The sequence below is a fragment of the Nicotiana tabacum genome, chromosome 11 (genome assembly GCF_000715075.1).
Source record: "Nicotiana tabacum cultivar K326 chromosome 11, ASM71507v2, whole genome shotgun sequence".
Classification (NCBI taxonomy): Eukaryota; Viridiplantae; Streptophyta; class Magnoliopsida; order Solanales; family Solanaceae; genus Nicotiana; species Nicotiana tabacum.
Genome location: NC_134090.1, coordinates 95,237,460 through 95,247,405, shown reverse-complemented (window position 1 = coordinate 95,247,405; position 9,946 = coordinate 95,237,460). Strand labels below are relative to the sequence as shown.

At 38.7% G+C, this 9,946-nt stretch overlaps 1 pseudogene; it reads left to right on the top strand.

Moving 5' to 3' along the window:
- Window positions 1–6,754: 6,754 nt before the first annotated feature.
- LOC107796779 (peptide-N4-(N-acetyl-beta-glucosaminyl)asparagine amidase A-like) lies at window positions 6,755–8,934 on the top strand (annotated as a pseudogene).
- The last annotated feature ends 1,012 nt before the right edge of the window (window positions 8,935–9,946 follow it).

Below are 9,946 nucleotides of genomic sequence, written 5' to 3'. Positions count from 1 at the left end.
TTTTTCAAAGATTTGAGGTGAGTCTTGTTCTTCTTTTCTTTATTTTTGTTTTAGTCCGTTGATTTGTTTTAAAAGTCTGTTCATATTTGTTTTAATTTTACCAACTTTTGTTTGTCCACTTTGCCTGAACTTCTGTTTGTTTGAGTGAGTCTTTCCATTTGTTCTGATAATGTGTATGTAAATGTTGTGCAAGTAGCTGATTTTCAAGTTTGGACTGACTAGTTGACTCCTCGAGTGTATTTCTGCTTAGTCAGTATAATTCGAACCATGTATCGATACTGTTTAAATGTCTGATTTTTGGCTACGATTGTGTATGTTAATGCTAATATAGTCGAGTCGACATGTGTCGTCAATTAGTTTCAACTGTCTGAACAAAGTAAATCGATTTGCTTCTGATGAACATTTGCCTGGATCAATTAAAAACCAGTTTTGTTTACTTATAGCTGTTGAATTGGATCAGTAGTGCTTAAATTCTGAATTGGAAGGCATGTGCACTCGTGCACAGCATGTGCATTGGTGCACCTCATGTGCTTTGTGCACAGCCTGTTCCCTTCATAAAAGGGCTTTTAATTTTAAAATGTGTTGACAGCATATGCTGTCAGACATATTCTACTGCCCATACCTTGCTTTAAGTTTAAAAAGTATTAAACCTTTTAAAAGTAAGTCTGCCAGGGAATGTTGATGGAGGTTATATACTTAAATAACTAATTGGGATCTGAAAAGGTAAAAGACACATAGGAGGGGTACTGTGACATTTTGAAAACAGGCTGTTAAAAGAGATGGTGTGGAGGCTTATAAAAGGAGGAGGATCTGGGAGATAAAAGATATACAGAATTGAGGGGGAGAGACAGAATTGGGAGATACAGAATTAGGAGATAGACATACAAAAGAGGGACTGGACTTAGAGAGCTGAAAAAGAAAATACACACACTGTGAGGAGTTTGGAAAGGAGAGCTGAAATACATAAAAATAGATACACATAGATAGAGAGAGATTAAGGGATAGAAGGGATACAACCAACAATCAGAAACTTTTTCCTCCTATTATTATTGGGTTTCAGTTGTTCAACTTGTTCAAATCAATTCTGATTCTTTGAAATTCCAGTTGTGTCTATTAGTCGAGTGTTTTCATTGGTTTACTATTGGTTTGGTCTGTCTGGAGTTCTGATTCTACTCCACTGGGTGTTGCTGTTATTTGGCTATTACTTTCTATTGGCCATAGTTGCATCTCTGCACTCGAGCCTGTTTCTTGCTGTATTGCTTTGCCTGCTGCTATTCTGCCCTGCTGCCACTGATAGTGCTGTGATTGCTGCTGCATTTTGTTGTCATTGTACTCTGCTGACTGCCCTTTTCTTCAATTGTCAAATATTTCCAGGTACACAATCTCTGAAACCTTGTATTGTTGAAAGTTTGAAGTTGAAACAGAAATAAAGAAAACAAACAGCTGTTCATGTTATAACATTGGTGTTAAAAATAGGTCGAATGTTAGTTGGGATTGTATTTTTGCTGCAAATTGCAAATACTTTGTATAAACTAGCATACATTCTGTTTGAGATGGACTGTTAGATAGCACTGTTCAATAGTAATGACAGTATGACATAGACAGCACGTTTGATTTAGTATACATTCAGTTCAGTATAACGCTGTTTGGCTTAGTTACGACTGTACAACATAGAGTCATGGCAAGCACTTGTATGTATTTTTGCCTAGACCACTGAATTGACAAATCTGTGGTATTAGGTCTGGGATAGATGTATCCCAAACAAACTCTCATGCAGTCACATTAAGAGTCTGGCTATGAATGCCAGTTCTCTTGTCAGTTTATTTGTTCCAATACAGGTTCGATATCGGGTTTCGGTATAGATTCTTTGTTTCAAAACAATGTGATGATTGTTGAGAGAAACTAATAGTCATTCTGAGTTCAATTAGTAGTAATTTTCCTAATAAACAGCCGATTTCGTTTATCAATTTCGAATAGGTTAGAGTGTTAAAATAGAACTTGGAGGTCGTTAGACATAACTCAATATATGTTGTCAGTTTGTTTGCAATTTCACTTAGCAAATTAATAAGCGTATTCACTCAATGAAGACAAAGCATAAGGTAACCCTCACCTCATAAACAATCAATCAGGTAATCAAACAAGTTTAGGTTCGGCAAACATAATAAGGATTCAGTCTGTATTTGTTCAAACAAGCAAAGTTCGGCATCATCTTTCTCTTTAAAGATAAACGTAGTAGAAATATAGCCACTGTAGGGTACCCTTCTAAAATAATGAGACGAGCCTCGCCGAATAAAAATGCAAATTGCGGGGCCCTCAATAATTGATCATGATAAATACTTAGAATTTGGGATGGACTGTTTAGTGAATTCCACTGCCTTCCCCAAAGATAATAACGCGTTTAGATTCTTTAGGCGCGACTTTAAGTAAATTATATTCTCAAAATCGGGTGCACATTCATGTGACCCAAATCCAAGTCTCAACGGAGTCAAAATGTGTTAACAACTACGGGTGCATTGATTGTGACGTGGTTCGAGACGCATTTTCACGACGTTGCAATTCCATAAAAATAAATGATAATAATAAAAGTGGTTTAAACTTAATAAAAGCACATAAGTCACAACCTGTATTTAAATCAGATATTTAGCCATTATAACAATTTAAGCGACCGTGCTAGAACCGCGGGATTCGAGGGTGCCTAACACCTTCCCTCGGGTCAACAGAATTCCTTACTTAGAATTTCTGGTTCGCAGACTTCATTTGGAAAAGTCGAAAATTTCCTCGATTTGGGATTCAAGATAAACCGGTGACTTGGGACACCAAAAGCCAAACATTTCCCAAGTGGCGACTCTGAATTAAATAAATAATCCCATTTCGAATATTGTCACTTAAATTGGAAAAACTCCCCTCACGCATTTAACCCTTCGGGGCGGGCGCGCAAAAAGGAAGTGTGACACCGGCATCACTTACTTTACTTTCATCTGCCATCTATACAAAATTAAAACAAATATAAACACAAATTGAAACTAGAGTTGAATTTAGATATACAACAAAAAATATGTCAAACTATAATGAGAAAGAACTAAGACTCAGAGATCCGAGTCAACGAGCTAAATTTGAAGCTTCATTATTACATCAAATGAAGATAATCAAAATAAAGTATGCCACCTAACAAGAAATTGCCTCTGTCCGTGGTGCAGGTGCAACAAGCGTTACCACTCGTTCAAATCTTGTAGTTTAACTCTATTAAAAAACTAATCCCACTCTTTACATGTCACTGGAATCTTTAGGTTCAAAGTGAAATTTTCCAGAACTTGTTTATGAATAGATTAGCCATTAAAAAAACAAGTGGCAGAACATCGTGATCAAACTTCATGTAGTCAACCTATACATAAAATTTGAGTCGAAAAAATACAACTTAGCTCTAAAATTTTGCAGTGACCAAGTAGATCCACAAACAATGTGAAAAAGAAAAACTTAGATGCACAAAGAGTTTTCCTTATTCCAAGAACTACCAATAAATCTACCATAAATTATTATAAAAAAGCTGAAGATCAAAGAATGAAAAGTTATGAACATGTTGAAGAGTTGAAGATTGAAGAACGAAGGTAAAAAAATGAGGAAACCAGCAGTCACACTTGAGAGTCGTCGGGGCCGAGGTCGTGACGTCGTCTGACTCGTCTCTATCGCACTCCTAGTACTTAGGTTCTAACTTCTCTGAGTTCTCTCTCACAAGTCACAGCGATCTCTTAGGTTAGGTTTCTCCGTTTCTAATTAGTAATTCCTAATTTCCTATAGTGAATTGAAACTACGGCTGGGAAAGAGGGTAAGAGTTGGGCCTAGTCCTATTGGGTTGGGCTGGCCACTGGGGCAGTGTAGAGATACAACATTTCACATATTGGCTGTTGGGCTGGGCAGTATAGGTCCTGCATGAAATTCTTTAAAAATTGGTATTTGGTATACCGAAATTTCAAGATCTTAATACCGAGGACCGTATCGTTATACAGAAATACTAAAAATTTAATACTGAATTAGACCGAAATACCAAAAGAACCGAAACCGAAATACCGAATTAATTCGGCCCGGTTCGGAATTTGATTTTTCGGATTTTATGCCCACCCTAATGCCAAGTCAAATTAAAAGGTCAATTAAATTATGCTACATGTACAAGTGACATGTTCAGGCCAATCAAATACGGTCTTGTCACGCTTCAATCTGATTGGCCGAAAAGAGTATTTTATCATCACGTCTCTTCTCTTCCACAATTATAAATAGAGGTCTTCATAACTCAGAAAGATAACAGAAGTCATAACAAGAAGCAAAAGAGAGCTCGTAGATCAAACAGTATCATTTCTCTGTAAGCTTCAAGACTCAAGCAATCTAAATCTAGTCTTAAAATATGTCAGGTAAAAAGTTGGAATTAAAGAGTTATACTAGATATAAAAAGAGACATTCTTTTTTAAATAGAACAAGGAGAAAAATAAAACAGATTAATCGAAATGGAGGTAGCAATTATTACGGTACCTTTCTTTAGATGGGTTAATGTTTAGGAGATACAAGTCTAAAAAGATATGATATTCGTAAAACGATCAGCAATTTCGTATCTCCTCTTTGTGGAAATTTGACCCCCTAAATTATTTCGGTTGAGAAAATTGCTCAAATTAGGAGAAAAGAATGTATAGACATGGCTGATTCCAATATTGGGATATGATCTTTGTCTAAACTGGATAGTTCAATGACGTATCAATAACTAAGAATTTATTGGGACTTAGGTCATGTCCTTAGTCGTTAACTAAGTACACGTGTGTCACTTGATAATTCGCTCACGATCTTGCATAACTTGCTCACTTTTTTCTATGCATAGTCACTCTTACTACACTCAAGATCTCTAAAGGAATGTTAGAAAGAACACAAGAAAATTGCTAAAAGAAGCTTTGTATTATAGAGAACTTGAATTGTTTGTTTGGTGAATTACAAATGAATATCCTCTTTATATACTAGTCTCCTAAGGACTAGTGAGTAAATAATAATTATTACACAAGGCCCTTATTATGTACAAGTAAGTCCCTTCTCTAGAATTCTCTACATAGCTAGAATCTTCTAAGGACTTTCCTATCAATTCCATAGGGTTCTAAGGTCTTCCATGAGAAATCTCTATATTTCTCTAGAACCTTCTCATATGTGCTAGTCTATTTCATATATAAGCTTTCCATGTAGCAAAAATATATGTCAAATAGCACCTACGTGGCATGATGATGTGGCGGTCCATGACACTCCCCCTCCCTCATCCCCACCCAATTTTGTGGCACCCTCGGCACAAAGCATCGACACGTACACGCGCACCTCGCCTTGGCATCGTCGGATATCTTTGTCCATTAGCTATGATGCCCTATGGGGTAGTACGCATTCCCATGTCACAAGGTACTAGTCACTTTTCTTCTTGCCCCGTTTGTTCTTTGGACATCTAGCAATGATGGTCTCGATTCTCCGCCCATCGGATGCCTCTCCTTGCTTTTACCCTGAATCTCCCCTTGACTCGACCAAGTCTAGCAGCTTCTCAAGCATCGGGTCTGTGCTTTCACTCCCTATTTGGCTGCCCTCCGTGGTCCCAGTATTGCTAGCAAACTTGACCCCTCTGCTTGGTCCATCGTCTATGTCCGATAGCGTACCATCACTTTGTAACTCACCATCCTCTTCAACTATGTCCGCCTAACTTTTCTTACTACCGGCATGCTCCATTTGCATGCCGCCAAGATAGGCTTTGGAATCCCCTACTTTCGGCTTAGATTCCAGGCGCATTCCCCTAATGCAGGCAGTCCCTCCTGTGTCATCCTTGTGTGTCTGAGCAAAGTTCTCGATCATTACTGCAAGCTTCCCCAACTGTGGACATCACTTGCCCGATGTGATCCTTTACAGAAGTAGCACCCTCCCTTAGGCACGTACTCGCTATTGTTTTTAGACTCCTTGTCGTTTCTCTTGGATCCCGTTTGTTATGGGATGGCCCCTTTCCATTGCACTTGTATACCTCGGCTATGTCTTTACCCTTATCCTTGTCATGGTCTCATCCACCCCACTCGGAGTTGTCCCATTTGGACTTGACAGGCTCAATCTTAAAGTCAACGAGCGACTCAGCTATCGCTATAGCCTCGTCCACGTTGGCTACATGGTATCAAAGCAAAGATTGCAATTAAGGGAATGACGGACGACGGAGAAATTAAGGCTGCCACCCAAGCCAACGTCATCCAGGATACTACTGGCAAGAAGGGCCATGACTCTTACAGCTTATTTGGATGGTTGTTACGCATCGTTTCATAATGTATTGTATCGTACTGTATTGTATTGTACTGTATCGTTTGATAAATATAATATTTGGATAGATTGTGTCGTTTGTCATCGTTTCATGATATCACGCACCTGCAATATGAAGAATAAACTTGTAATATTATAAAAAAAATTATGATATATGGTAAAATTATCATATAAAAAGGTAGGGTAAATGATAAAATAAAATTATTTATTAATAATGAAGGGTGAGATTGAGAGAAAAAGACAAGGTAACGACTCCACCACACCAAATTGGTCGTTACATAAAGTGGCATATTTTGTCGTTATGTAACGACGGATTTAACGATATGATGCAATAAAATTTAAGTAACAATCAAAACAAATATTATATTTAAAGTAACAATATCATACAATACAATGGGTAACAACCATCCAAACAAGCTGTTAAGCTCTAATTATTAAACCCAAATTGTGCAAAAACCATTCACCTTAGGAACTGTAGTTGAACTTGGACATCTTAGCTGCTGCCTACTGGACCAACTAAAACAAGCTGAGTATTCTCAAATCTGAGCAGTCAAAACCCCAATTCAGATTCAGATTCAGATTCAGCTCCTGCCTTCCAAAATTAGAAAATTCAACAGATTTTCATTTCCATCAGCGGTCAAAATGCTCCCCTCCATTATTACTGTTCTCTTCTTCTTCATTTTTCCACTTTCTTCTTCACTACCACAACACCATTCCCATTTCATCAAACATACACTTTCCCCCGAAACTCCACATCCATACATCGAAATCAGTCGCCCGTTACTCTTCACTAACAACAGTACTCCATCTTGCACACTGCCCTTATTCACCCACAACTTCAGCAACACATACCGGCCTTCCGCCAGTCTCTATCCCTTACTCCCCGCCCTTTAATTGCTCTTGGACTCATGTCCTTCTCCAGTTCAATGTATCCTGCAAAGGCGAACAGTACGACCGTATCGCCGCCGTTTGGCTTGACGGTGCTGAACTTCTCCGTACCAGCACTGCTGAGCCCGCCGATGACGGAATTTTCTGGACCGTTAATAAAGACGTCACCAAGTACACTTCTATTCTTTTAAAGGACAATATTACCCTTTCTGTCATGCTCGAAAATTTAGTTAATGAAATTTTTACTGGGGTTTATCATGTTAATCTTACTTTTTTATACTATGATATTAAGAATGTTACCGCGGTTGAATTGGGTAATTATGTTGATAATAATCATATTTCAATGGAAGTTAACAAACTGAGAAATTCGTTGGATTTATATGAAAAACCGGCTGATTTGATAATCCCCATATCGGGGAATGGAGATAATGGATTTTGGTTTAGGATTGAGAGTGAATCAGAATTACATGGGCAGAGAGTTATGATTCCAAAGAATACTTACAAATCTGTGATGGAAATTTATGTATCGTTTCACGGGGATGATGAGTTTTGGTACTCAAATCCGCCGGATTCATATCTCAAGATGAATAATTTGACCACAAAAAGAGGCCATGGAGCTTATAGGGAAGTTTTGTTAAAGATAGATGAGAATTTGGTAGGATCTTTGGTTCCATTCCCAGTGATTTTCACGGGAGGAATTAATCCTTTGTTCTGGGAACCGGTGGTTTCAATTGGTGCCTTTGATCTTCCTTCTTATGATATTGATTTAACCCCGTTTTTGGAGCTGCTGCTTGATGGTAAAGATCATTTTTTGGATCTTGGGGTGGCGGATAGTATCCCATTTTGGCTCGTGGATGGGAATTTGCATTTATGGTTAGATGATTGTCAATCTCCATGTGAAGTTCAGGCTGAGGTTCTTAATTATGGTGCTCCTAAGTTTAACATCGAGCGATCTTCTAGTTTTCATGGACTTGATGGGTCGTTTGAGATTGAGATGGGGAGGAAGAGCAAGTTTTCGGGGTGGGTGAATTCAACTTCAGGAAATTTAACTACAATAGTTTCGAGAGAAGTGAAGTTGAAGAATGACATAAAGTTTTATCACAATGGTACTGAAAAAGGGGTAGGGCAGAATGTGAGAGAAGAAAGCATAGTAAGAGTAGTGTCTGATACGGGTATCACGATTTCTAGGACCACTGTAAAGAAGATATATCCACTTAGTATGACCACTGAGAATTTGCCTTCAACAGAGAATGATACAAGCTTGATGCTTACTGATTTAGATCATGAATGGAGGGAGAGGAAGTCCATTGGAGATTTATCAATCTCTTTGACAAATCGGCAGATATGCAGTGGGTGGATGGTTGTTCAAGATCATGATGCTCTATCTGGTGGAGCCACCACTCAACAAACTTATTCCTACAGGGATGAAGTTGGTTGCTATTCTAGGACCGTTTCAGCTGCTAATGGCACGCTTACGAGTGACACTGCAAGCAGTGTTTGTGCAGCTTTCTTGTAGTTTCAGTGGCATGGTTCATTTTATCCTTTGTGAATTGTGACTCCGTTTGAGGTTATGAGTTAAATGCTCCATTCCCACTGCCCTTTCTTTCCCTACGACCATGTAGTGTATAGCATCAGTTGAATTGATCCCCGAATTCTTGTCTTAGTAGTAATCATATTGTGTAAAGTTGTAGGTTTCATCTTTCAATAAGAAAGTGAAATGCCATGAAATGAACTTAATAACTCTGCTTATAGTCTTCCTGTCTTCTGGATGAGGGATTAACTTAAATTGACTACATATTCGTAAATATTACTCCAACAACTGTAAAGGAAGAAGCAGCCAAAATAGCAGTAATACACCTTCATGCTGGTGGTTTTATTACTATCCAGAGATATATATTGCACAGAGACTTGATGGCTTTAAACTGTAGACACCATTCTTACTAACGCTACCAATGTGACTGCCTCTCATTTATTAGTCCACAAGGGGAGAAACAGTGTAAGAGTAAGAGGAATCATAGAGACAAATGTACAAAAGAACAAAGTAGCTGATACAAGGACTGGGAGTTTGAACATAGCCTCATGCTCATTATTTTGCAACAATAAGGATCCCCTGTTCATCGGTCCTGGAAAAAAAAAAAGAAAAACATTGTTCATGAGAATAACAGTTCTGTAGAATGAACTGGTCAACCATTTAAAAGGTTATCAAATAACATCGCCATCTCTCTCCTTGAACAACGAAAGTAAGCACAAAAAGTAAGGAGAAGGATGAAAACATTATTCCACGTCCTGACCAAAATCGTCGCCCACGGAATTCTAACAATAAAACGAAAATATGTTCCTTGAAAAGTGTTAAGACTTATGTATGCGGCGAAATCAGAAGACTTGATTTCTCGCTGTCGAGACATTTCGGAAGCATGCCCCGGGGCCCCGAGGTTAGGAGGTCGCGACCGAATTCCCTACCTCGGGACTCGTCGAAGCCCGACTCGGAGAAAACGAAGAACGAAGCCAGGACAGAAGGGGAAGCCCTCTAGGCACATGGCTACGTCTGACAGGCCCGGCCTATCCAGAGCCTATGATGAAGCATCATGTCAAGCCATCCCATCACCGTACTTTGTAATTAATCCTCACATACTTGTAGCCGAATCTCCCCTCCTATATAAAGGGGACTCACCCCACCATGTAGGGGACTGATATCGCTCCATTTTCTCCACAAGTGCAATAATATCTTCTCTCTCTTCTCTAAATTGCTTAT